The sequence below is a fragment of the Cyprinus carpio genome, chromosome B2, assembly GCF_018340385.1.
Source record: "Cyprinus carpio isolate SPL01 chromosome B2, ASM1834038v1, whole genome shotgun sequence".
In the NCBI taxonomy this organism is placed as follows: Eukaryota; Metazoa; Chordata; class Actinopteri; order Cypriniformes; family Cyprinidae; genus Cyprinus; species Cyprinus carpio.
The window spans coordinates 4,596,079-4,623,646 of NC_056598.1; the positions used below are offsets into that span (position 1 = coordinate 4,596,079).

The 27,568-nt window shown below is 39.3% G+C and overlaps 1 long non-coding RNA gene and 1 pseudogene across 1 annotated transcript; one reads left to right on the forward strand and one right to left on the reverse strand.

The window, feature by feature from the left end:
• The window catches only part of LOC109092814, a 44,605-nt pseudogene that overhangs the window by 1,446 nt on the left and 15,591 nt on the right, over positions 1-27,568 (forward strand).
• Positions 18,640-24,248, reverse strand: LOC122136146. The gene is made up of 2 exons (XR_006153957.1): positions 24,135-24,248; positions 18,640-24,016 (listed from the first exon to the last, which is right to left on the reverse strand). It is a non-coding gene; the product is annotated as an uncharacterized LOC122136146 (long non-coding RNA).

A 27,568-nucleotide genomic window follows, 5' to 3' on the forward strand; every position in this document is an offset into this window, starting at 1 on the left:
TATATATATAAAAACCTTAAGGTCTTAAGACTTTTATATATCTGTGTGTGTGTCTATATGTACATATATACACACATGATAGAGCAAATATATCATAGATCAAACTGTAGTTGGCACACTGCGGGTGGAAGTCAACTTCTGTGTCATATGTGTGTCATTACCATGTTACAGGAATCAAGCATGATGGCACAATGTGTGACACCTGTCGGCAGCAGCCCATCATTGGGATCCGTTGGAAATGTGCAGAGTGCACCAACTATGACCTCTGCACCACCTGTTACCATGGTGATAAGCACCATCTGCGTCACAGGTTCTACCGCATCACCACTCCTGGTAGTGAGAGGTGAGTTTTCTCCCTGTGGTCTTGACTCCTTGGCATTATTCCCTTTGTGGATGAGGTAGCTTCTCTGGCCAGTTTGAGACCCAGCATGCATTATTTTCTTCAGTTACAGACTGTTGTTGCCCAGCGACAGGTAGACCACTCTTCCACTGCCTGGAGTTCAGTGGGAATACCAGCCTTTAATAGTACAGAGCAGTTTGCATCATTGGTCACCATGTCCATCAGTGTGGGAGATTTATGCCTAAATCAGAATCTAAATACATGATACTTTAAGTTTGAATTACATAGTGCATGACTTTAAAGCTGGCCCACTGGTCTTGATTTGTTTGTTTGTTTTTAGATTTTGGGACATTGTACTCTATCTGTCACATCTACCTGGGCCCAGTTGTACAAAAAAAAAAAAAAAGAGGAAATCCTGTGTTTAGCTATCCAGGATGATCTTTCTTGTGTGTGTGTGTGTTTTCTCTCAAAGCAACATTGATTATTTATATCAGCAAAAATATTTTTCTTTACTGTACTTAAAGGATTAATAGCCTATTTTATCTGCAGTATCTTATGACTGTAAGTGGAAAATATAAATGTGTATGATGCAAATTAAATCTGGTCAAATTTCTTTTGAACAACTGGACCCTAGTTTCTTACATGCTTGTATGATATTTTTATTTTTTTTTAGCATGGTTTTGTGTGTCCTCTTGCTCCAGTCGATTGAATTTATCAGTGATACAACATTCTTGCTTTGCTTCTAACTTGTTTAGTGGAGATGATGTATATAAAGTAACTGGCCCCTTTTTGGTGTGATGCACAAGTTACTCTATAATATTTACTTACTGGCTGTTGTATAGCAGTATTAAGCAATATAATTAGCAATTGACCTTATTGCAGATAAATGACTGACATTCCAAATTGCAGCTCAGATAAGCCTTGTTGTTATCCACTGTTTTTTTTTTTTTTTTATCAAACTTGGTGAACTCTTTGTTGTTAATTTAGTAAACATTATGATACAAAAGGTGTTATGGCAGAGAGGCTAACAAATGGAGTTTCGTTCGAATAATGCAAGCTTTGGATCAGACTCTGTGGTAGACCACATAAGCAAATAAACTGGGACATTTTTAATAATCATCCAGAAGCAAAATATCTCCATGTTTGCACAAAGAAAATGAATGGTAGAATGCAGTATGGTGGATGGTTTTAGAAAGTGGAGTAATTGGTTAAAACAGCATCTAAGGTCTGTTTTTTGACATTGACCTTCATTCATTTCACACTTCTGTCATTTGTTTTCTTTATTTAATACAGAGACTACATATATGCGGCCAAAGGTAACTTATTTTTTTTTAAAAAGCCTGAAATGCTTTTAGTGGGTATGGTAAAGTAATCACTGTTGTAAGGTCATTTGTGCTGTTCTGAATATTGACTTAGCAATATAAAATGGCTTGATTCTCTCACCAAAGTGAAGATATGATCCAAGATATGAAGATTCATTGAACTGTTTATAGGTTGCATGTCTGTCATGACGATAACACAGGAAATGTGTGCTGTTCTATTTCTGCTTAGTATGATTTATGGTTAACGTGGGTCTGATCTGATCAAAATATATTTTACTGTTTTTTTTATTTTATTTTTTACTAGCTGCCAGTCATATGTTGGCTATATATATAAAAAGTGTAATACAGCTTGAATAGTTTTGTTTACCTACTTTCTTGCATGGAATATGAAAATGGAGCTGCTGTTTTGTTTTTAGACTTGCAATCTATTCCCTTTTACTGGCTTGAGTAATGTAACCTTCACTGTCTCCATATGGTAGGGCTATTAAGAAGTCTAGCAGTTGTTGAAGACGTCTCTCGTGGTATCCACCCATAACTGCCCTCAACATGAGCTCAAAGAAATAATAGGTCAGCTCAACAGCTGGTCTCCTTTCAAATAAGTGTGACTCTATTTCCCTAGCGAGAATGGTTAGTGAAGTACAACACACAAAGACAGTGATGAAGTCAGGCCTTTTTTGCTGGGTGTTTCCTTTGGCAGCTGCTGTCTCATGCTGTGGTTTCCAGCTGCTTTAGGGTGCATATGAACATTCTCTGCACAAGGCCAAATTATTTTATTTATTATATTTTGTACAAAGTCTCTTTTGTATTTAAGAGTTTTTTTTTAAATTGAAGTTTGCAATTTCAAACACCGCATACATAACCTAAATATGTTTTGGCAATTTTTTTTTCTTTCTTTTTCTTTTTTTTTTTTTTTTTTTTTTTTTTTTCGTATTGAGATAACTTTTTGCAGTTAGTTAGGAGCACATATAGAAGAACAATGAATGCATGTCAGCAAAGCTGGAGGACCATAAACTGTCTGCTGTGGTTCAGCATGGGGCAGCTTCCAGATGGGAGACACACTGCTCTTCTAGAAACAATAAGTGATTTAAAAATGATCCAAGATTATCTTTTTTTATTCTGCAGGTTTCAGGTTACATTCGAGATTCAAAGAAATTTGAGTTATTGAGTTAAAAAATTGTAATGTAATATTGTTTGTTGACATCTTGTTTGTTAGCTAGAGCATTGCATGAAGTAACATTTCCACCTCATATTTTGCAATAATTTTCATTATGTATTTTTTTCTTTTGTAAAGCTCTTACTCCAAAGCATAACTTCTGAACTCGCTTTGATTGCTTTTGTCTTTGTTACATACTTTTATGTGTTTTGATTGATTTTGAATGGTGTATCTGGTGGTGAAAACTTCCACTTTCTTGGGACTCTCAGTGTGCTTGCTGCTTGTTCATTGTTTTTACCTTTACAAATTGCTAATCTTGTTTATTGTTTGACGAAAATTATATATATAGTACATTATTGTAGAGGACATCTTAAGTTTTACACTGGATCATTAACACAGTTGACCTTTGAGTTTGTTACTGTTGTTTCACCCTCAGTTCATCTAAATTAATTTTCTAAATGCATCTAATAGATCTTAATGTGAACAAATCTTTTTTTTTTTTTTTTGAATATGTTCCCTCGTATTGATTACTCTAATTGTCATAATGGGATTAAATAAGTACCCATCCTACTTATTTTTCACAATAATCTGTTACACTCTGATGTATATCACAATATGGAGGAAAAAAAGATGTCGCTACTTGCGTTTCATCTCAACTTTAAGTCCAAGACAAGTTGCTCTGAATAACTGTACAAGTACCATTCAGTGGCAACATTTTTTAAGTTTTTAATCTTTTAAGATTTTAATTACATTTTTTTTTAATAATGCAAATTATTTTTGTTTCACATTAGCTTTATTGGGATGTCCATGGTTCTTAAACTCTTTTGCCCTTGAATATTGTATAGGGTGCTTTAGTTATGTGACTTAGTGAAAGATGTTCACTAAGTCTGTGAATTTCTTGTCTTGTCTGGATCACTTCCACTTCTCTTTGCCCTCCCTCACCATCCTCCTTTGTTTCAGGTGACGGAGATCCAGGACTGGAGTGCTGCCAGCCCCCACAGCGCAGCCTACGTCCTCTGGGACAACGGGGCCAAGAACCTCTACAGAGTGGGATTCGAGGGCATGGTAAGCCACCCCCATTACTATGCACATACACAAAAGACTGCAGTTAACTGGCCTTTGTGTTGCTACCCACCCCCCCACACACGCACTGCACCACACACAGACTAGTCATCCCAGAAGCTGGGCTTCTTTATAAGAGGCATGTGCAGGGCAGCCATTGTGAGGGGCAGCTGGATGAGCTATCTGCATGATAAAAGAAATCTGTTCCCTTTCGGTCTCTTCACAAGAGAGCGAGATTCAACATGAAGACCAGAGGTGAAGTGAGCAGGGGGTGTGGTCTGCAGAAAGCTGCGTGCCTCAGTTATTGAAGTGCTAGGCTGCCTGTTCATTGGCTGTTAGACTTACTGCGATGTCTGAATTTCAGCCAATCATTTTGTGGTTGGGCAACGGCTTTTGTCTGTGATTGCAGTATATCTGGAGGGTGTGCGCAGACATCTGCCACTGGAATTATTAATTCGATTTGGATAAAGAGAAGGAAATGCAGACAACTGTATCAGTTTCGCTGCTTAGGCTTTCATGATTAGGAACTCAAAATATATATTTTTTAACAAATCTGTTATAATTAATTGTCTTTTTTTCTTTTTTAGTCTGATTTGAAGTGTGTGCAAGATGCCAAAGGTGGCACTTTTTACAGAGACCACTGTCCGGTGTTGGGTAAGCGTTCCATGTCATACTTGTAGACTAATAATATTTTACATGAACATATTTGATATATAGAAGGGTTTAAGCCTCATAGATCAAGTGAAGTCCTCTTCTGCATTTTAACGAAGTGTATTGAATAATATGCCTCCACTAGGTGTCAGCACTAGACGGTATAGTCAGGCTGATCTTCAGACATACATTGCTACAATGACACATTCCTATTTAAAAGCTCTTTTGGCCCCAATTCATAATTTACTCTTTGCTATCAAACCAATACAATAAGGTTCTATTCAAGAATATTCAACTCAAATGAATTACTCTCGAAACCTTAATAAATGGTCCTACAAAGTGTAACGTCTTGTGCTTTCCAATTTACAGGGTCCCTACGCAGTGTTCACTGCTCCATACTCCCTGAGCAAGGGCTATCTGTTGAAGTTCACTTTACTCTACAAAAATGCACTGCAATGCAGACAATAAATGCATATAAAACTTGAGTAAAGCATAATAAAAGAATTTGGTGTGAGATAAATATGTATGATATAAATTTATATTTTCAAGGTTTGTACAAGGTGCTTAAAGGGCTGGGCAACTTCGGTCCTGGAGGGCCACTGTCCTGCAGAGTTTAGCTCCAACCCTAATTAATTGATTAGCATGTTCAGGTGTGTTTAATTAGGGTTGGAGATAAACTCTGCAGGACAGTGGCCCTCCAGGACCGAAGTTGCCCAGCCCTGGATTACAATAAATGTGCTATTATTGCATTTAATTAGTCCAGCCCTGTTGTAATCAAACATAACAAGTCGCAATAGAATTTGTTCTCAAGATGATAATGATCATAAGTCATTCTATTGCTCATCTCAATTTTTACTTTGTGATTTTATGTAGGTGAGCAGAATGGAAACAGGAACCCAGGAGGCCTGCAGATTGGAGATTTGGTCAACATTGATTTGGACCTGGAGATCGTTCAGTCGCTGCAGCATGGTCACGGAGGCTGGACTGATGGCATGTTTGAAACGCTCACCACCACAGGCACTGTGTGCGGCATTGATGAAGACCATGACATTGTTGTGCAGTATCCTAGTGGAAACAGGTCAGTCACATGGCACCTCTGAAAACACTGTTTAAACCCTAATATATTGTCATTCATATATTTATATTTGCCTGTGCTTCAGCAAATGACAGATGCAAACTTCACACTTATGACAAATCATAATAAATACTAATTATTAATGTTGATACATAATATACAAAAATTCTCATTTTGGATATAAACAGTCTACAAATCCAAAATAAGCTGTGTTTCTGAAATGGTAAATCAGTGTATCAAGACCTAAAGTGACAATACATAAGACCATAACATTCCCATTAGCCCTCTTAGTTGCATGAAACTGCTTAAACAAAATCACAAAGTAAGCAGTGTAACAATATAAACCCTGTAAAGCCTGACATTTAAAATAATAATCAGTAAAAATACAATTTGTTGAAATCTAATAATTCTGCTACTGTTGTTGAAGGTCCATGACTTAACCTTTGAAATGAACACAAAACCTTTTTGTGTGTTGCAGGTGGACATTTAACCCAGCAGTTCTCACAAAGGCAAACGTTGTACGTAGTGGAGAGGTGGCGGCTGGTGCTGAGGGAGGCAGCTCTCAATTCATGGTGGGAGACTTGGTCCAGATCTGCTATGACATTGATCGCATCAAACTACTTCAGAGAGGACATGGAGAGTGGGCTGAAGCTATGCTGCCAGTGAGCATCACCTTCCTCATCCTTTAAGGGATAGTTCACCCAAAAATGAAAATTCTGTTATTATTTACTTGCCCTCATGTTGTTCAAACCTGTTTGAGTTATGAGAAATGTATGTAGTTACATTTTATATTGATAGTCCATTTTAGACAGTCTACTAAATATAAGTAACTTTGCAACTACATGTCAACTAAGGCCACATCCACATGAAGCCAGAGCTTTCCCCATCCAATCTTTTTTTTTGGAAGAAAAAAAAAATATCATAAACACGGCGTCGTTTCAAGAAATATCTGCATATACAGGAAACCACTGAAACAGACCCAAAACAATGTAGTATACATGCTAGACCAGTATGTGGATAATTCTGCCACAGAGATGCACTAAAAACGGAGAAGGCGACTTGGAGCATGCACAAACCTTGCGTGATGACGCTGTATTTTTGCATTTTTGTTTTTTTTGATTTTTATTTTGTTTTGGTAATGGTATTAGTATCTTGTGTTTCTGAAGCATGAGCATGTGGTTTTAGTTTGTTGTTGTTGTTGCTTGTAGTAGCAGTGTCTGACTAGGGCCGAGACGTACTCAGGTGTGCATAATTAAGCAGGTTTTATTTTACAGGTAAAATGAGCCAAATGAGATTTAACTCTGACTGAAAAATCTAAAATTATTAAATGCCCATGAGAAGGATGCAATACTAGAAATTGCAAAGTTAAGGCATTGCCATTGGACAGTGAAATGCTCGTTGGGTCAGCAGGGTAAGTCAAAAACAGGTGACGAAGAAACTGCAAAAGAATTAAGCTGAAGAATTTGGTGTGAAACCATCAGGAACCCTTTAGTCTATGGCAGGGGTGCCCAAACCTGGTCCTGGAGGTCTGGTGTCCTGCAGAGTTTAGATCCAACCCCAATTGAACACACCTGAACCAGCTAATCAAGCTCTTATAGGCATACTAGAAACTTCCCAGTAGGTGTGTTGAGGCAAGTTAGAGCTAAACTCTGCAGGACACCGGCCCTCCAGGACTGAGTTTGGGCACCCCTGGTCTCCAGTGCTGTCATTTTTCCAGAACTGTAACCTACCTGGTTCACAGAGACTTGGGTTAGGTAAAGAATCCTAAAAAAAATGACCCCTACTCAATAAGAATCACATACTGAAGTGTAGTAAAATACACAAAGATAGGGTTTATAGACAGATTAATAGACAGAGTGACTCTTGGAGGACCAGCACTGCATCCTCTTCTACCACTGTTTGAAGAATTGATCTTTAAGAAACTGTCAGTAAGGTTTGGGAGCTCATTTTTAGTCCATCTCCAACCCTGAAAGGTCTGTCTTGCTCGTTGTAGCAGCTCACATCATGACCCCTTCACCACCGCCACACTTGTCCAACTTGAACTGGTGCTGATACCTCAGGAATCACTCTCAACCTATTGGTTCATAAAACCATTTCAAACTATCAGTCTTCATGTATTTCATAATCACAATCATACAGCATGTTATTCTTATTAAGTGGGGGTCATGTTTCAGATTTTTTTTTATCTTCGCAATGTCCCTGAGAACCTGACCCCTTGTCTTCTGGAGACTCCAGGTAGGTTGCAGTTCTGGAAAATGACAGCACTGGAGACTAAACGGTTCCTGATGGATTCACACCCAATTCTTCAGCTTATTTCTTAATTCTTTTGCAGTTACCATGTGTATTTTCCAGGTTTTTATTTTATTTTTATTTTTTCTGACCCGCTGAAAATTTCACTGTCCAGTGGTCATGATTTAATTTAGCAATTTCTGTATTTAATTCTTTTTGACTTTTCAGTGTGAGGTATCTCTTTTTGGCGCATTTTTCCTGTAAAAGAAAACCTGTTTAATAATTATGCACAACTGAGTATTAGGCGTTTTTCACTTTCAGCCCTTGTTAAAAATTATATTAGGGATGTTTATTTCAACCGGTTAACCAACCATAAAGATTTTGACTGATTAATACAATCAGTTAAACTGTTTTACCTCTTAACTGCCACCCGTCCCCTCTGTGGGCCGCCTCCGTTTACTTCACTATATTACAATTAAATCCTTGTCTAATCATGACAAACTATATATCGTTGGAAATGTCTAAGACTCCTAAATAGATATTTTACCAATGGTTTTTGTTAAAAATGTAGGAAAAGTAATAGATTAATTTGTGACAAGAGTGCACCCTCAAAAATTTACATCATCACAGGAGTTCTGACCTTTGTCAAAAAACTTATTCTTTGTTGCCTTTTTCTACGGTGGCCCAGAAGGGCAAAACCGATTACAATTATGAAAACAAAATGACAAATTACAAACGCAATTGCAAATCTAAAAAACAAAATAATTCAGAAAACACACAAAAAAAATAAAATCAGAAAACATTATAACAAATCAGAAAACACAATGACAAATTCGAAAACAAAATAACAATTCATAAAACACAACGTCAAATCCAAAAACATAACAACATTTCAGAAAACACATGTCAAATCGGACAAACCGAAAGAGATAGGTATAGTTTGAGACAGCGCCATTGGTTTGGGATTACTCACCAATGACTGGACGAGACGTCTGTCAATCAAAGTATGCAGAAATAATCGGGTTCGATCCCACCTTTTGCCGAACTTTTTTTTTTTTCTCCCTTTTCAAATATCGTGTTAGCAATGGATTTTATTTACAAAAGGTTTGGCAAAAAAAGTTCGGCAAAAGGGGGGATCGAACCCGGGTCGATCACGTCAGAAAGCCAAGGACAACAACCCTAAATAATATTTCATTTATAAATGATTAAATACAAAATTTATAGTAGTTATTAAAATTGATGTGCTTTGGAATTGGTAAAATATGCTTGAAAAAAAAAATATGATCAGAATATCAACTCGCATAATAATTATGCACACATTGTACTTTAATGATTGGTAGTTGACATGTAGTTGCAAATTTGCTTATTCTCTAAAAGTGTCTAAAATGGACTGTCAAAATAAAGTGTTACCATGTATGTTTAAGCAGACAGAAAAATGAAGAGAGAGAGAGAGAGGTTGGAACAGGATCAGAAAATTTTGCAGAAATAAAAACTGTTTCGCCCATATGAATACCATTCCGACACCAAGCACTAGGCCAGAGCTCTGAAATGTTGTTGTTATTTTATTGTCCTGTGTAATGGATTTATCTAATCTAATAATGCTTTTTTCCCCCCATACTAAGACATCTGACTCTAGTCTGCACAAGAAAATCTAGACTAATCAAAAGCTTTTTCAGTTCTTTCAATATGCAGGAGTGACTTCCAGAGCTCCAGAGTAAAATGACTTTTACTTCTAAACGTGTTAAATTTCAAAATGTTTTGGCTGCACATAAAATGACCAATAAAAGCAGGCATCGATGAGACCTCATCTTTGTAATAAAGACCCATTGTGCTTGAGTTTAAGAGGCTGATGAGGATTCACTTGCAGCCACTGGCAACCTACTACCAGTAGCACAGTTGTTTTATTTTATCTACAGTCTGTTTCAAGCAGCTCTGCCTCCTAAAGCAGTGGATGAGATGCTAAGAGTGGCATTGAGCCTGTGTGATTGGTTTATATTTCTTGGAGCTCCCTCTTTTTGTTGTCCTCACTGGACAAACTTAACAGAATTCCAATAGCTTCAGTTATGAGCAATATAGATGAGAGATATGGTCCTGCAAGCCTTAGAGCATTTTGGTATTCTCTTTTTAAATGAGCCAATTTTAAAAGCTCTCTCCACAGTACTTAGGATGTTGCTCTCGAGGAGGTGTTCATACCAGTGTGTAATACACAGTTTGCACACAAACCTGTCTAGCATTCCAGCCGTTTCAGAGCTTGGAAGGAAAGGAAAGTGGGTTAAATGAAATAGAACACATTTTAGGACAGTCTCACACTCAGATGCTCATGTTTTCTCTTGCAGACCCTTGGAAAGGTGGGAAGAGTGCAACAGATTTACTCTGACAGTGACCTCAAAGTCGAGGTGTGTGGGACATCCTGGACATACAATCCAGCCGCTGTCACTAAAGTGGCTCCTGCTGGATCTGCTGTTACTAATGCTTCTGGAGGTAATACACACATACACACACAAACACTGCTTGTCAAAAGTGTTTGAGTTTAAAATCTTTTTGGTATAAAGGCTTATGCTTAAAAGCTTTTTTTAAAAAAAAATAAATTAATTGGAGAGTATAGTATCAGCTTACATGGAAATTCCTTCAGTACTGTTTAAAAAGCATCCCAGAAAGCACCTGGGTTATTTTTGGTCACTTATTGCCATGCACACAATTTGTGATATTTTGCAGTTTTGGTGACTTCTAAGATGTGAAAAATTGTAATATTGAAGATTGAGTAGGTGTGTCTAAACTGGTGCGCTTCCCTAAAGCAAATATGGTCGCAAGTTCCATCATTACCAAAAGACTTGAAGCAGCAGACTTCTAAAATGTAAAATTAGAATTAAGTCTAATTTTAAAATCATTTAGGGTGATTTTGTAGTGGAGTGCCTCTGCTCTGCTTTTGATTTCAGTTCTATTTCTGTACATCATGCAGCCCTAATTTCAATATATTGTGACATTAATTGATTGGCCAGAAAGAGAAAATGTTCTATATTTCAGTAGTGCTCACGGTCAACCACAGACAAGCATCAGTCCATTTCTCATCAGTCATTGTGTACTCTGTGTGACACTATAGCAGTGTTGACAGAGAGTCCTTCTATGCCTGCAGAGCGCCTGTCTCAGCTCCTCAAGAAGCTTTTTGAGACTCAGGAGTCTGGAGACATTAATGAAGAGCTGGTGAAGGCCGCGGCTAATGGCGACCTAGCCAAAGTAGAGGACATCTTGAAGAGACCTGATGTAGACGTAAGAGTTCTCTCATAACACACACTCACACACTGTACCACATTTGCACAACCACAAAAAGCTCAGCAGATTAATAGAATCTGAATACTCATTCTACACAAGTTCTGCACATCCCTGCATGTTTGTTTAGTATTCTGGTTAATGTTGGTTTGCTGTTACTATGAACTTAACTGTCACTATCAATAAATATTTTGGTTAATGTTCATTTGCTGTCAATATATGTGAGATATTCTCCATTTAACACAATTTTCCAAATTTAAAAAAAAAAGTGTGTTGCTTGGCAAGGAAACAATAAGGGGAAATGTTCTAAAATAACGGTCGCCTTAAAAAACAGACTCTGGGAGGACAGTTAGAATATTTTAAACTTACTTGTGAAAGGGTTAAGAAAGTACAAGTCAGAATGAAGAAACTTGCAAGTAGTACTTTGATCAAGCAGCACTGGTTCTAATTTGTTGCAAGATCACTTTGAACTTCTGCACCTGTTGAATTGTAAGTTTTAATTTGTTCAAGTTTGACTGGTTCTAATTTGTGCCAGGGAAATTTTTAAAAATTTGTAACTTGCATTTTTTTTTTTTTTTTTTAAACCAATCTTTATTTTTTTTGTGTAACTTTAGTTGTGTTATTATTAAATAAATTTTATAATCTCGTGATTTTTAAAAAGCCTAGTTATCATAAATGATAGGAATGCCGGATTGGCATTAGAATTTTGCTTGTCCGTTGCCTGATAGAGGACTTTAACGTCAATATATTGATCAATTTTGAGCTTCTTTTCCCCCCCACTTTTTTGGTTTGTGTGGTGCCAGACTGGGCCCGGTGCCACCTGCAGGCCCCTCACTGAAGTAATTTGGTATTGAAGACATAGAAGAAGTAATGTCAAATTGGAACCCAGGGTGACTGGCCAAAATTATATGCTCGGCAGGAAACATGTCCGGCATAATACCCAGGGGCTCCACATTATATTCTGACAAAAAAAAAAAAAAACAGCACCAGAATATGATTTGGTAAAGAACCCCTGCCTTTGCACACTTGTTTAACTTACCGCAATGCTGCAGATCATAAATAGACACTTGTGTATGCTTTTGATCACTTGTTTAAATTTGTGTATTGATTCATATATTTAATAGAAAATTGTTTTTAGAGAATGGATCACCTGTCTTTTTGTTTCCAGGTGAACGGGCAGTGTGCAGGACACACTGCCATGCAGGCAGCCAGCCAAAATGGCCATGTGGACGTCCTCAAACTGCTGCTGAAACATAATGTGGACCTGGAGGCTGAGGTATGTCTTGTATCCTGCTCCTAAACCACCTCTTGTCACTTTTGGCTGTTTTTGGAGTTTATTGTGTTTGGAACAGTGCAAACCATAATATGCTGTTGGTTGACTAATGACCTTAAAGCAATTGGACCTTGTTTGTTTGTAGTTCAGACACCTCAAGCAGCCGTTTTTGTTTAAGAGAGACCTCATGGAGCCAGTTAGCTTATTGAATTGAGTTTAAATGTTTCCTTGTGGATTTTTAATGCACCTGGGTCTGGGATGCAAACTTGTCTCTTTTTGGGCCAAATCCAAACCATATCTAATCCAGAATATATCAATTGTGTGATGTGTTGTAGATCCAATGAATCCCAATTTTGGGAACTTGTTGGAGTGTCAACAAATGAGAAGCTTGGGGTGGTTTAAAGCTCTATCTGTGATTTTTTCCTCAAAATAAGAGCTCTTTGATTGAATGTTTTGATTTAATTTAACTCTTTTTCTGTTAAATAAATGTACTATTATTAAATATGTATTTTTTTACATACTGGGGTATGATAGCAAAAGTGAACTGTTTCTTTATATAATTTGTTGAATTGTTATAATTTAATAAAACTAAATATTTTGATAAACTGGAATATTAATAATAATTATTTAGATTTTTTTTTTAAATGGGTTCGAGTACGTGTCAAGTAAAAATAGGATTTTTGTTTTTAAAATAAAAGCTCTTTGGATTTTTTTTTTGTCTGTTTTACCTCAAAAAAATAATGATTCAATATCAAGTTTTTGGTTTATTAGTAAATTATTACTACAGGTGATATTTTTTTTGGTATTACTGAAATAGGTTATACTGCAATAAAATGATATATATTAAATAAGTATAATGATAACACATTTAATAAAACTGCACATATATTATAGTAAATAATACTAATAAGTTGCCCACGGACACCCGCATATTTGTTACCGCTTCGCCCATGGTTAGTTTGCCGTCACTGTAACATTACATACTGTTGTGACAGTTATAGCATAATATCCCAGCATCATAGAGTATTGAGGTTACCCAGCGGAGCAGTTGAACAATGGGAGTGATCTTCCAAGGAACGTGCACGAATAAAATTTTGATGTCAACGTTTAGGGAGGGGGGACTCGCAAATTGCTTGTAAAAGAAATGCTAAGTTGAAATATGGTTTGTAAAGAAAAGGGGCTTTGTTTTAAGTTGCTTTCAGAGGCCTAGGCAGGTAAGGTTAACTTGAACCACCCCCCTGATTCCCCTTTACGGAGGATAAGTTAATGTTGGTACATGTGGCATGCAGTCAGCACATCTATTGTACATGTTTAATTATTTAAACATATTGAAATCGTTAATGAATATTTTGGTCCAGTGGAGAAAAACAGACTGTACGCCTTGCCACTGTCAGCTGGAGGAACAGAGAGATTATTAGGCCAAGTCTAATTTATGGTTGTGAATCACTTTTAATGTCTGATTAATTAACCAGAAGATTTGCATCATTATAAGGCAGTAGGTAATCACTGTGTCCATAAACATTCCTCAGTTTTTTCTTGGTCCGTTTCTCTTGGTTCTAGGCCAGGTATTAGATTCTAGAAGCTATATAGTCAGACAGTTGGCATCAGACTGTGATGTGTTTAAATGAGGATTCGACAGGATTGACGTTTGACGCTTTTGGATAAGGATGGATACCGAGCCGGCAAGCCCGGCAGCCTTCGGGGACGAAGGTTCTGTCATCGAGGTGCTGCATCGAGGTGGGGCTGACCTGAATGCCAGAAACAAACGCAGACAAACGCCTCTGCACATCGCTGTCACCAAGGCCAGCAACAGGTGGTGAAAGACTTTGCTTGGACTTTGGCTGCCACCACAGTCCGTGCAGGTGGAAATAGGTCAGTTTCAGAATCCCTCGGTGTCTCCGGACCCTCTCAGTGTTATAATGAAAAAAACTTCCTTGCTTTGTATTGACTGACACGTTTGTGGTAACAAATCTCTAAGCTCTATGCTGGTATTGAGTGAGTAGTTCTTATACACTACAGTATCAAACGTTTGGAATATTTTTGTTTGTTGTTTTACTGCTTTTGACCAAGAGCCTCTTATCCTCCTTAAGGCTGCATAGTATTTGATAGATATATACAAAAAACAATCCAGTAAGGATATTAATGTTGTGAACTCTCATTAAAAGGTAAAATAACATTTCCATGAACATTGCCCATTGACTGACAGCATTGATTATAATACTTGCTAAGCATTTGTATAATTTACAGAGTGTCTGCTTATTATGTGTAAACAGGAGATTCAAGGTCACATCACACCCTTTTCATGCTGGTATTGCGTTCAGTAGAAAAACAGTACAGACATACATTAAAGAGCCTGTAACTAATGCTTCCCCCCTGCAACTCGGGAGGGGGACACACCTCGCCATGATGGCCATCACAAGAAGACGGGATGACATGCTCTCTGTTCTCCAGGAAGCAGTTGCACATTTCCACGATTAACCACAATAACGGATTCAACGCCCTTCACCATGCAGCTCTGGCGAGGGAACCCCAGGTATGGCTAACGTTCAATTGCATGTGTCCATAATTTTGGTTGAATTAAGCTTGTGATTAATGAGAATTATGCATCAATGATTTATTGAATGATTTCATTTTCATATTTTTTTGGGGGCTGTGCGGGAATAAATTCGAGGCTCCTAAAGTCAAAATAAGTTATTTTTCTTTACTGTTGGCGAATTTACCATTGTTGCTTCATGAATGGTGATGACCACTTGCATACAAACTTAAACTACAGTAGGCACTCTTGATTGCATCTGGGCCTGTAATGGATTAATCAAAATTAAATAGCAATTAGTCAAAGGCTGCGATTGTCATGTGTATCTTTCAATGAAGCAGGTTCTGTGATCAGTAGACATCTCCATCCGATGGCCAGAGGGTGCTCTTGCACTGAAACGCCAAACACGCCCATGCAGATGAAAGAAAATACACGTCTTTACATGTCTTACGTTCCAGGTCTTTTTTTTATGCCCTTCACTCGTAAACGTCCCCTCCATCTCGATATACTCGGATGTACATCATTGATTACGTTGCAGCGGTATCCTTTCTAGCCACAACCCTGGAACAATGTGCATTACCTTTCTTCTGTGGGGCATATTTGGAGTTTCAGTGCGAGAGTGAGTGCCCTCTGGCCTGCGGATGGAGATTTACTACCAGATCACAGAACTGTGCTTCACTGAAAGATACTGATTATTTCGACCTGATCGTGGGCAGCCCTAATTGCATCCTTATGCTTCACCAGTTTTCCTCAGCCAGTAGCTGTTGATATACCCTTAATATATATTTCAAACTTGTTGAGCTTCGAAGCCTTGCAAACCTTTTTTGCTAAATTCAGATTTGATATATATAAAGTTTAAAAACATCTTCAATTCTAGTGTAACATTTCCTCTTCAAATCTTCATTTTGCAAATATCGTAGCAATCCAGTGAGATTTGTGTGATGATTATCTCCTTCAACACAGTCGTTCTTCAGTTAGTTTGTTCATATTACTGTTGCAAGGACCATGGAGAACTTGCCTCAGTTTTTTCTGTGGATTTTAGCCATTTCAATTGTTTCCCTGTTTTGGTGAAGCATCTAATACTTTATAAAAAGTAGCACAGAAGCACAGTACTTAATATAAAAAGTGTCCATGAATAAATATAACATAAAATGTTATTAATGACTTAACCAGGTTAACCATTTAATCATTAAAGGGACTCCAAAAATGAAAAGATGAACCGTATGATTTACTCACCCTCAATACGTGATCGATGCATTTATGTAAGAAAAAACATCCATATTTAAAACTATAAACCCGGAATCTCTAGCTTCCGCTAATGGTTGTATGTGTGTACATGAGAGAGTGCCATTCCAGCAGATGACTTAGGACGCATGAAACGTAGCATAAATTCAATTCAGAATGCCTTTATTAACACCCCCTCCCTCCCCCCCTTTTTATGATGGATGGGTGCACTTTATTGGACTTCAGAATCTCAGCACCCGTTCACTGCCATTATAAAAAAAAAAAGGAGCCTGGACTTTTTTTTTTATGTAACTCTGATTCTATTCATCTGAAAGAAAGAAAGTCAAATATGCCCTAGGATGGCTTGAGGGTGAGTAAATCATAGGGTCATTTTTAATTTTTTGGGGTGAACTATCCCTTTAATTTGTCAATTGTAACCGTACCTATTTATTTATTCATTGCAAATAAAATGGGAATTGATTTTTTTATTATTGCTGCACCTTTGTGCCATGGAAAATTGCTGCGTAAGTTACAAATGCTTCAGTGAAATGATCAATCCTCCAATGGCAACATGGGGGATCCTTTTTTATTGACTATGGGTGAAGAACTGCCCCGGGTTATTATTTATGACTCGCTTGTACAGTAGAGCCTTGCTTGGGAGTAGAACCTGTCCCTTCACCATCAAAAAGTCCTAGAGATATATAGCTCTCCTCCAGCTCATCATTTACTTGTATTTCTCGCATGAGCTCCCACCGCTGCAGTCGTCTTTGCGCAGCACTCTTTCTTTCCTGTGCTGAAACTTTTCAGTCCACTCCTGTTGTGCAGACTTGAGTATGCATTTACTGGGTCTGAAGGCTTGTGCTAAGCTTTTGTCTTTTTTCAGTATGTGGTTTAGGTCATGAAAAACTTGTTGGTTTGGCTGCTTTAAGATATTGAATTTCCTGTTGAATCCACACGCCACACATCTCAGGGTTCAGTTGTCAGGGTCAGTCACTGTGTCTGTGTCTTAAGAACTTGTATGAATAACTAGCAGTTAACTGAGTGGCAATCAGTCTTACTTTTTGGACTTAAAACCAGTAGGTTGTACTAGCCTAAGTTCACTTGCACCATTTTAACCAGCTGTTAGATTTCATCACAGAAACATCACACCACATTGAAAAACCATTTTACTTTTTTCTTCCTTGCACATTTTCCTAAAGTCATTAACACATTGATGTGTCTCTCAACTGGTGTTCTTGAATAATGGCTGTTGTAAGTACAGTTGTAACCTTACACAGGAATTTTAAACAGCCAGACGAATCAAACGAACCTGTTGGAAAGTCAGAAAACATTCTTGGTATGCATATGCAATTTATTCTTTTGAATGTTTTTAAACTCCCTTGAAATATGTTAATCCTGAGAAAAAAAAAAAAGAACTTATGCATTCTGTCTATTTATTTTAAAGATTTTATTGAACATTCCCCATGTTTATCTATACATTGCGAATTTGCGTCTTGGTTGGGTATGTTGAAAAGTGTTCATCATTTTTTTTTTTTTTTTTTTTCTTCTTCCTGTGTGTTTATGACAGTCCAGGCTGAGAGAAACAGGGGACTGGTTCCTCTCAGTGGCTCTCTGGACGGCTGCTGGAAGGCAGTTGTGCTCCAGCACTGTAAACAGTACGATTAATAGCCCATGACTCATAACAGAGTACACAAACAGGCCCTGCAGAGGCTGCCGCTGCACAGCCTCTATTACTACTGTACAAATGGGCCAAACTGTTTGTTAACCGCCACATGGACACTCACCCTCAGATGCACTGCTGTGTGCATGTGTGCTCTACAGCTGATTAGTTCAAGCCTTAGCCAGCAGTCATATCTAGTGCTGCTAGTGGAAACGGTATCATAGGAACAGAGCTCAGCACTAATGAAAATGATGGCTCAATGAGGTGTTTTATGTTTATAGAGAAACCGTTGAATATGAAAGCAAATGATCAGCACAGATTATTATGGGCTGTATGTGCCTCTGCTGTACTGTCAGGTGAATTGCAAGTTTTCTGCTTGATTTTAAGCCAAATTGGTAGATTTAATTTATGAAAACCTGGGCCATAGATTAGTGGTCCTTTTTTAAATTTATTGGTAGTGTAACATACTTTGTGTGACTGCAATATAAATTAAAATTATTAATAAAAAAAAAAAATGTAATTAATGTGCTGTACTTGATTAGACATTAAGAGTTTTTTTTGGTCATTTACTTTTTTGTATGTATTGTTATCTGGAAATATTAAATTATTTAAAATCCATTAAAAATGTACGCATACAGGAGAATTGGAATAGGCCATCTATGAGCATGTCTTTAATTCCTGAATGTAAAATTGTTTGGACAAGTTTTAGGAGGTCATAAGAATAAAAATGGTCCATGTTGGTGATGTTTAGATTTCTTATCCACAATGAAAGCAAAATCATTGTTTTAAAGAATCAGGAATTAAGATTTTTTCTCTGTTAAAAAAAAAAAAAGTACACTCACATGTATTCAGTTTGTTAGAATGAACCATTAAATTTCAACATTTTATTAAAAATGATAGAATAGAACAGTTTTTAAAAACCAACACGAACATTTCTAAGAATTTTACATTTTAAACTAGATTTTGACTTTTAATTGACCTTTCCTTATTGTATACGCTTTATCTGTCATTGACCCTTTTATGAGCTCATTTCACTTAGCTCATAGTGACCAGTCACAGCAGTTACAACATAGACCATAAACATGTCAATATGGATATGTCAATTACCTCTGTATATGAACTGATACATGATATGCATGGAGGTGCAGAACAGGTTCAGCATGACATGGTGGCAGATCAGCGTAATTATGGGTGAAATTATGATGCAGCGTTGCGATCCATGTGACTGAAGGAAGGATGCTGCTCTGATGCAGAGGAGAGGGAGGTTCACACCGCATGCCTGCGCTGCGTCAGTGTGCCATAGCGCCATAATTGGTGGACTCTCTCTGAGTATGATCTGTGTGTATAACCCCCCACACTTAGAAGCATCTGGCTTTCATCTCCACTCCCCTGTCTGCAGGCAGAGCAGGCTTACCGAGAGGCACGCAGGCTACCCGCATGTGTCGCAGTGAGCTTGTGCTGCAACTGCTGTCCTCCCCTCTCCCTCGACTTTCTTTTGCTCTCCGTTTCCATGTGTACTGTTCAGTTATGTGGATGTCAGTCTTGTCTTAGCCCAACTTTACATCCCCATTGCGTCACATTACCTTCTTTTCAGAACTTTGTATCCTTGCCTACTTTCTAATGATGCATTTATATTTTAACCTACTTTTTTTTCCTATTAAAAATATGTTTGGCTTGTAGAAAAGGCAATCACAGTACTTTGTAATAACATTTATTAGAATAAACTTTGTCACTCTCAAATTAATGGAATATATAATCTCATTCCCTGTGGAAGCAAAAGAGCAAGATAAAACCCATTCATTTATGTTGTCATCAAAGCATAGCTACAGCTGGTTGAAGGGGACCAAATCCATTGAAGAGGTGATTTGGTTCCATTTTACCAGCTTTAGCAAAGCATTGTGGTTTGCTGTTAATGATACTGAAAATAAACCGCTTATTTGACCCTGTTTCATGACCTTAAGCAGTAAAATTTGTGAAACGTGACATGAAATGTCACATGGGCTCATTTCAGGCTCTACAGCTATGAAAAATAATTTCACTGCACTCCAAAGGTTTTCTTTCTCTTTATTAAAAAGAGGAATGTACTAAAAATATAATCTATCGTTGTGCACTTGAGTCAAGTGTCCACAAGTCTTGTAGCAATTACAGCAGCTGATTGAGCCTGCTGAGGGCAGTGTCACATGGGCGATCAAGATGTCAGCATGTGCTGCTGTTTGTAGTTGTCACTTTCTAAATTTGGAAAAGATTCAGTCATACTCAGCTAAATTGTAGGGCTAATTTGCCCGCTTAATACAATAAGGGAGTGTGGTGAGAGCTCCTCTGAGACTGCTCAGTGACTAATAAAGATATTTGTACTACATATCAGTCACAGTCTGGGACAGAAGCAACTCCACAAAAAAATTTGGTGACGCATAGTGAGCGCAACAAGCCAGAGTGTTGCTTTGTAAGATGCAGTCACCTGTCCATCAGCTTAGAGGCAGCCAAAAAGCATCTTTAGCTCCTTAGCAGGTGGCCAGCTGAGAGTGTCAGCAAGGGTTCATCGCTGCTCAATATGGCGCTCATTAGAGAGGGGTCAGTAAAGTGCTATTTGCACCACAGATCCCCCTCCCTGCGTTACACAGACACTCGATTGCAGAACTTTGGACAAAGTTCGGCCCCCAAATACACTGGCCATAAGAGGGCAAAAGCCAGGGACATCAACTGAACATTTGATAATGTCAGCATCTGCTGTGGGTGTCACTCAGTCTGGGGTTGAGGGTGAGAAAGAGGGAACACAGCCACACGACTGACAGGAGCGAACCATACAGCAAGCGGTGCACAAAAATGGAAAGAGCACAGCCCTACAGAGGACAGACGGGAGTGTCTGACATTCAGAAAAATAGGCCACAAGCTCTCCCAGGCTCAAGTCATGACCAAAAATCCTTACTGTATCTTTGCACACAATGCATACTTGAAATTTTTCTTGATTGGTAACACAAGTGAGTGAGAGGTTTAAAACAGAAGCTTTTATCAGATGCTATGCAAGAAATTGCAGCGGTGCTCTGACCTTAGTCATCACCATGAATCAAGTATTACCTCAGTAGATAGATGACGTGGTGTGCCGCCAAACACCCAGAGTAGGGAAGCATTTAAACCCCTGAAAGTATAACTGTCCTCTGTTATCTTGTCCCCTCCCACAACTGTTTGATAACCTGTTGATCGGTTTAAAAGTTCAGCATTGATTTGTTCTACTTGTACATTCATTCTGCTGTTTTTACAGTGATTTTTATTGTGACCTGCTGCACACCAGCAGTCCAAAAGTGAAAAAGAGGCCCCCATTCTACCTTTTGTAGGACAATTGGAATCAGCTGACAGGCAGAGCCAACTCTGATCCTGCATTGTCACTTTTCCATGCTCTAATCTGACTACTCTGTGGTCCAGCAAAGCATTTGGCAAGCCTAGCAAACATGAACAATAGGGGCAGAAACGGGTGTCAGGGTGAAACCGACAACGGTACTATCCCACAATGTGAGAGAAGCTTCCTTTTTAATAGCCAAGCTCTGCTCACCTTTATGGAACTGTTACCTCAGCAGCTTCCCTGTAGCGAGATAAAACGTTTAAGGGACAAAAAAAGTGAAGTTGTCCTAAACTTACCCCTCTCTAGACAAGTTTGAAAAGATGAAGGCATTAATGGTTCTGGCACATGCCACTCCTGCAAAAACAGGATCTTAGTTGCAGCTGGCCATAATTCAAAGCTTAGAATGCAGCAAACCCTCCAATAATGAAAGGAGCTCCTGTTCCTATGGCGATGTCTCGAGCCGTTATTGGATCTTTGAGGAAGCAGTGACTGAAGTCATTCTTTCACCAAGAAAGTGGGCATGGGCACTACAAACCATTATCTACCCATAGTCTGCAGAAATGAACTATAGCATGACAATCTGTCACAGCATGTCAGTTGCTAAATTAGGGAGAGCTGGTGTGGACTGCTGGTGAAGTCACTGAAAGAGCAGCAACTTCTCTCAGAATCCACTGCTGCAGTAAGTTTCTGCACCCCAGTTACAAAATCCATCACACGGTTTCCATGTACCCATATTCAGTGATGCAGAGAATTGACACATTTTGTAAACTGAGGATCAGCACCTGACCAAGAATACATACTTCTTTACATTCCATAGCTGTCATATGTTCATATGGGCACATAAAGAAGTATGTACACCAAGTAGGCAGCCCCAGGCACAGCTGAGTTTCCTTACCTTCTTTGATGTGATGTTTGGTTAGCGTGGCCCTTATTTAAACCAAACACGTTTAATCACATCAGTAGATCAGTGGCGGGGTTTTTTTTTTTAACCATCCTGCAGAATGCAGTGGATTATACATAAAGTGACTTTCACAGATTCTTTAGGTCACGCTTTTTTCTTTTGCCTTATCCCAACACTGCGTTCCAAGTGCGTATAACACATATTGGGGTTCACTCAGTTTTGTATCTTCTGTTGACCTTGGCTGTCCTCGAGAGAGTTTGGGGTATCCGTAGGGAATCTGGAAAAGAAAAGTGCCATATATTTTTTTTTGGGGGGGTAAAAAGTTAGTCTTTTTCTAAATTTTTTTTAAAAATGTTGTTGAAAACCAGGGGGACAGTGGTCCTGTGATGTCCTTGTTGCCTGAAGTTCTTGTCCATGAAAGTTCAAAGGGCTCCTTAGAGAAAAAAAAAGACATTTCTAATGTAACAGTGTCCTTAACATGGTATGCATCTCCTTTTTACCCGTTTTCCATCTGGTTGTCCGTTGTTTAACCACATTCTCAGTTGTATGTCAGAATGGTTACTGAGGTCCAAAAATGAGGTTGATCCAAGTGGAACAGGAAGCTATTGTGAGCAGGATTTGGGCTTTAGCCACACAAACCAGGCCAGAGGTCACATGCAAGAGCTAATGCCCACTCAGCAATAGTGATTGGTCACTAGTGTGCTGATTCTCCTCTCCTACTCCCCTTCTTTTTACCTGCAACCCCCCCATATTCTTTTTTTTTTTTTTTTTTTGACCTGGGTGTGTTTATTCTAGAAGCTTCTGTAGAGCTCTAATGCTGTGTGCTAGAGATCAATAACTGTTTGCATGGCAGCTTGAAATGTTCAGTAGCTCTCTAATGAATCTTTGCTCCAGCTCCACACATTCCACAAGTCAACACCGCCCTGTCTCATCCCCCTCCTCTCAGGAGCCTATCCAATACCAGGCCAAAATGAGAGGTGCAGGGGTGGAAACATAACAGAAGGACACTTAGACAGGCTATTCTGGGCAGGGGTGGAAATCCTGGATGGGTTTGTGGTGCTTGACGGGGTTAGATATGATGGCAAGGTATGGCTGGACTCTTGTGGCGCCACAGTGTTAGTAAAGATTTAGGGATGAGTGTGTTGAGAGGGGGAGATGGCACTGCAGCACTACAGCTCTGCCCCTGCCTAGTGATTAGAAAGCATGCAGAGAGACAGAGAGAAACTGGGTTACTACCCTGGGTGTTGTGGGTTCACTCACTGACACACACATCCAGCAGCCACCGAACCGCCCTCCCTAGCGAATTAATATGCCAACACGTCTGTTTTTCCATCAAATCCGATCCACCCCCCACCTGGCCTGAAACTTGCGTCCCACTGTGACACCAATGTCCCTCCATGGCTAGCATACACCTGTCCCCCTGCTGTTACAAAAACGGTCTTGAAACACCAAACATGGTTCCAGTAATTATGGCTGGCCACTGGAAAATTGAGTTTTGGCAAAGTGTGCAACCATCCCGATAAGAGTTGTATTCCATCTGAAAGTGCCTCAGAGTGAAAAAGATCCAAGATAAAAGCTGCACGCTTCAGGGACAGTGAGTTTCTGAGTCCGTCTTTTAGATGTCTTTGGTGCTGCATCCATGAGGAGGTAATGAGCCAGAGAGTGCTGTGCTGCAGCAGCCTGCTGCCTGACCAGCACTGGAAAAGCAAGAGACATGGAGAGCGTAAGGTAGGGCACAAGAGCGAGCGAGGGAGGTGGAAACAGTATTCTAGCGAGCAAGCAAGCAGATCCATACACATGAAAGCAACTTTCCCTGTTCCACCTACACCTGTCTGTCCGACTGTTTCACACATCCCTGCCGTTTTTTGGGAGGGAAGCACTTACATTTCCCGAGGTGTTCCCAGAGAAGTAGTTTTTCTCATCATGCTGCTGCAGAGCTGTAAATTCCACTCCCTCTAACAGACCACGCCGCGGCTGACCGGCCACGCGCTTAACCCCCAGTGCATCCGGAACAGAGAAGAAAAAAGCAGAGACGTCAGTGCGGACTAGTCGGCATGGGGGGCAAACTCCCGTCCGGAGGAAGGAAGGCACGGGGAGCATATATTACCTGTCAGCTCAGTTTCCTCTGCTCTCTGCTCCTCCCTCTTTCTTCTCTCCTGTGTGTGAAGAGCCATAATGACCTCCCGAGTTCTCCAGCTGCTGCAGCCATCGCATGCTCGACTTGCTGATTCAGCTTCTCTGACGAAGAGGGGAGGGGTGGGGGGGCAGGGGTAGTGAACGAGTGTTGTGGAGAAGGAACGAGTGGTAAAGTGAAAGGGGTGGAGCCGGGTGAAGAAAGCATACTCACGGCTTACATTTAGGGAGAGACATCATGCTGACACGAGGAGCTGCCGCTGCCGCTGCTGCTCTAAAAACAGGCAGAAAAAACTGCAGCACTTTCACCCCCTCCTCCCTCCCTTCTCTAGCATGTGCATTTTCAGTGAATTCTGTGAAGATCTGCATGACTGCTTGAGATTTCTCTAGCACTTTAGCGCTTGGCTTTTTGGCTAGTATTTTTCTGATCTACATCATTTTTTTTATCCCTCAAACCACTACTTTCTATAATGCCATTTGTTTGTGTTTCCTTTCATAATAAATTTATAAAGTGGAAAGGTGAATAGTAGCTGTTTTAATTTGAAAACACAAGTGCATCAACAACCCGACAAATATGCAGATTGTTGCTTCTCTGATGCTTGCATATAACTTTTTATTTTAGCCTTTCTTCGTAAACCTTTCTAAGGTCAGTAGAGGTGATTATTTTGCATTTATCACCTCAACTGATTTCAGAGAGACGTCATCTCCATGGTGTTCTTCAAAGTGAACAAAAAGCCAATAGCCACAAAAGGAGCCAGCTGTTGCACCTCAAAAAGCTAAATCATTACCACTTTTTAGTAGGGCTAATCATTTTAGAATCAGCTCCTCTTCGGTATCTCGCTCACCTCCCGGTGACCATATTTAGTAAACCAGTGCAAAAAATAACCCCTACCCCCACCCCTCCTTGCACCGAGGCAGCTGTCCCCCTACAAGCTCTGGGAAGTCTCCCATTCAGCGTTCCACCTATCGATTGTGTGTCCAGCAAGGCAAGTAGCTAGCCTGTGTTAGCACAGCATTGGCTTGCCGGGCTGCTATTCGCTGTGTTATTTTTAGTAGCACCAAATAAAGTTGTCTCTCATGGTTCCACTTTTATTTCCCACACTTGTTCCCCTCCCTTGCTTTTCTAACCCCCAGCCTCTCCACCCCCTACTCTGTCTCCTTCTTAACACCCCCATCGTACTCTCAGTTCTCTTTTAAATAGTGCCGGAACATGCTGCATATGGTAGATCTTGCCTCTCCTTGTCACTATACTTAGCAACATACACAGTTAGGTGTGAGAGAAGAGGGGGAGTGTGAATAGTGCTTGAGGGTTTATGAAAAATCTATAGAGTACTAGACTGCAATATGAATCAAACCTGTTACGGCATTTCAAAGGACACTAGCATAACTATCTGGCTGCAGCTGTCAAACTCGTATTGAGCATATTATTTGTCTTGGTTCTGGGACATGCCTCTTGAGCTTTTCATTAATTTTCAAGAGCCACATTCAGGCTTCCTGAGGCACAACCACAGAGATGTTTAATTAGGAGGTCCCATCATTCAGTGCGGAGAGTTGGATTTAGTCGGCAATGTCATCTCACGGCTTTGTCCTCTGCTGCATCTCTCTACCTGCAGTAACAATGCTACCTCTGCAATCCGCCCACCACTACAAGGAGATAATTACAGCGCTTAAGGCACTATCTAATCTCTCAAAGTAGTGTTTTCACATCGTTTTGTTTAATGTCTCTGGTAATTGTCCTGAGGCTTCTCTTCTCCCATTTTCTATAGTTCGCGGCAGTGTTGGGCAAGCCTTTGAGGATAAATAAAATAGGTTTCTAACTTGCATTAGATTACTAAAGAAAATATCTCTGGATAAGATGTAAAAAATCCTTAAGATGCTTTAATGCTTGCAGAAGTCCCCTTTTTTTTTAATTGTGAAGTACAATTTAATTAATGCATTTACAGTCTAACGTATTGGCATGTAAATGCTCTCTGTATTTATGGGCATTACAAAAATTGACTGTTTGCCAGGTGTAATGCACTCTTGAGTAATGCATCAGCTTGAGGCCCAACCCTCAGCCAGACAGACACATTTTACAGTTCATGGGGTTAGCAGTTAAATTAGCAGTTAGTGAACCACTCATTCAAGAAAATCTTAAAACATCACCCCAAAACCTGGGACCTCATACAATGAATCTTCAGAGGCATCATCAAAATTAAAACATTGGTGTTTTAGCTTAAGTTTCAATAGTGAGAGGCTGAAAAGCTTTGCAGTGACAAATATCATTTTCAAATGTGTCATGTGAATGGAAGTTCTCATCAGGATGAATATCTGGGCTTAATTCCTCCGTCAGTGAGGGGGATCTGTTGGTCTGATTAACCTTTTTTTTTTTCTTTCATGTCAGTAGTCTCTTTAGTTAAATTCCACTCACTCTACTATAAAGGAAGGATACCATGCATGTACCATACAAATGCGCAATCTAATTTCCTCCTTTAGGTCATAAATTGGGAATGTTTATTTGAGCCGGTTATCAATCGGAGAAAGAAGGGCCAATAATGAATGACTTCATTGTATTTTACTTCTCTTCTGCAGTTTAACGCAAGTTGTTCTACATTTGGAAAGAGGAAAAAAATATGTATATTCTCGCTTTGTCCATCATAGAGGTCGTGGTTCAACCTCCTGGATTACTGTTCAAGTTGTGAAAATGTAAATGTATTAATGATTGAACAAAGCTCACAAACTTTTCTAGCTTCTTTATTTTATAAAGCCATACTTAAATGTGACGTTTTGCTACAGTTGACTGCAAATTTTGCACAGCTAAGATTTCCAGCCACAATCTCAGCTTCACTCTGAACGAATGCACCATCTGTGGGTAATTTTCTGTAGTTTTGAAAGCTGTCCCGGAAGTGCTGAGTTCAGGTAGCCCTGTAACAAGAGATCTCATCAATCACACCAGTACCTGACTGACTGAATGGTAATAAGTATTGAGTTAAGCAGGGGTTTTAATTACTGTGGGCCTTGGTGTCTGCACAAAAAGACAAATGACTTTTTTAATGTTATTTGTCTGATTAAATTTGGCACAGCTCTTTAGACTAGATGGGATTGATTACATACAACAGACCTGTCTAGGGAGTAAGATTTGATTTCTTATTTGGCATTGTACAGCAACTTGAAGGTATAAGGCGGATGAATCAAGACATTTGGTTTTATTCTTTCAGGATGAGATTGTCTTGTGCAATGTTGAATTTAGCCTAAACACACTCTCCATATTCAGTGTTCTTGATTATAACATTAGATCCTCCACCCTGTTTTTTTTTTTCTTAGTCTATTTCTCTTTCCCCTGATCCTCAACCCTTTAAGCATTCCATCATGGAGCGGGTAAAGCTGCTGAGCGGCAGATGGCATAAAAGTGATTTATGGAGGGCCGAC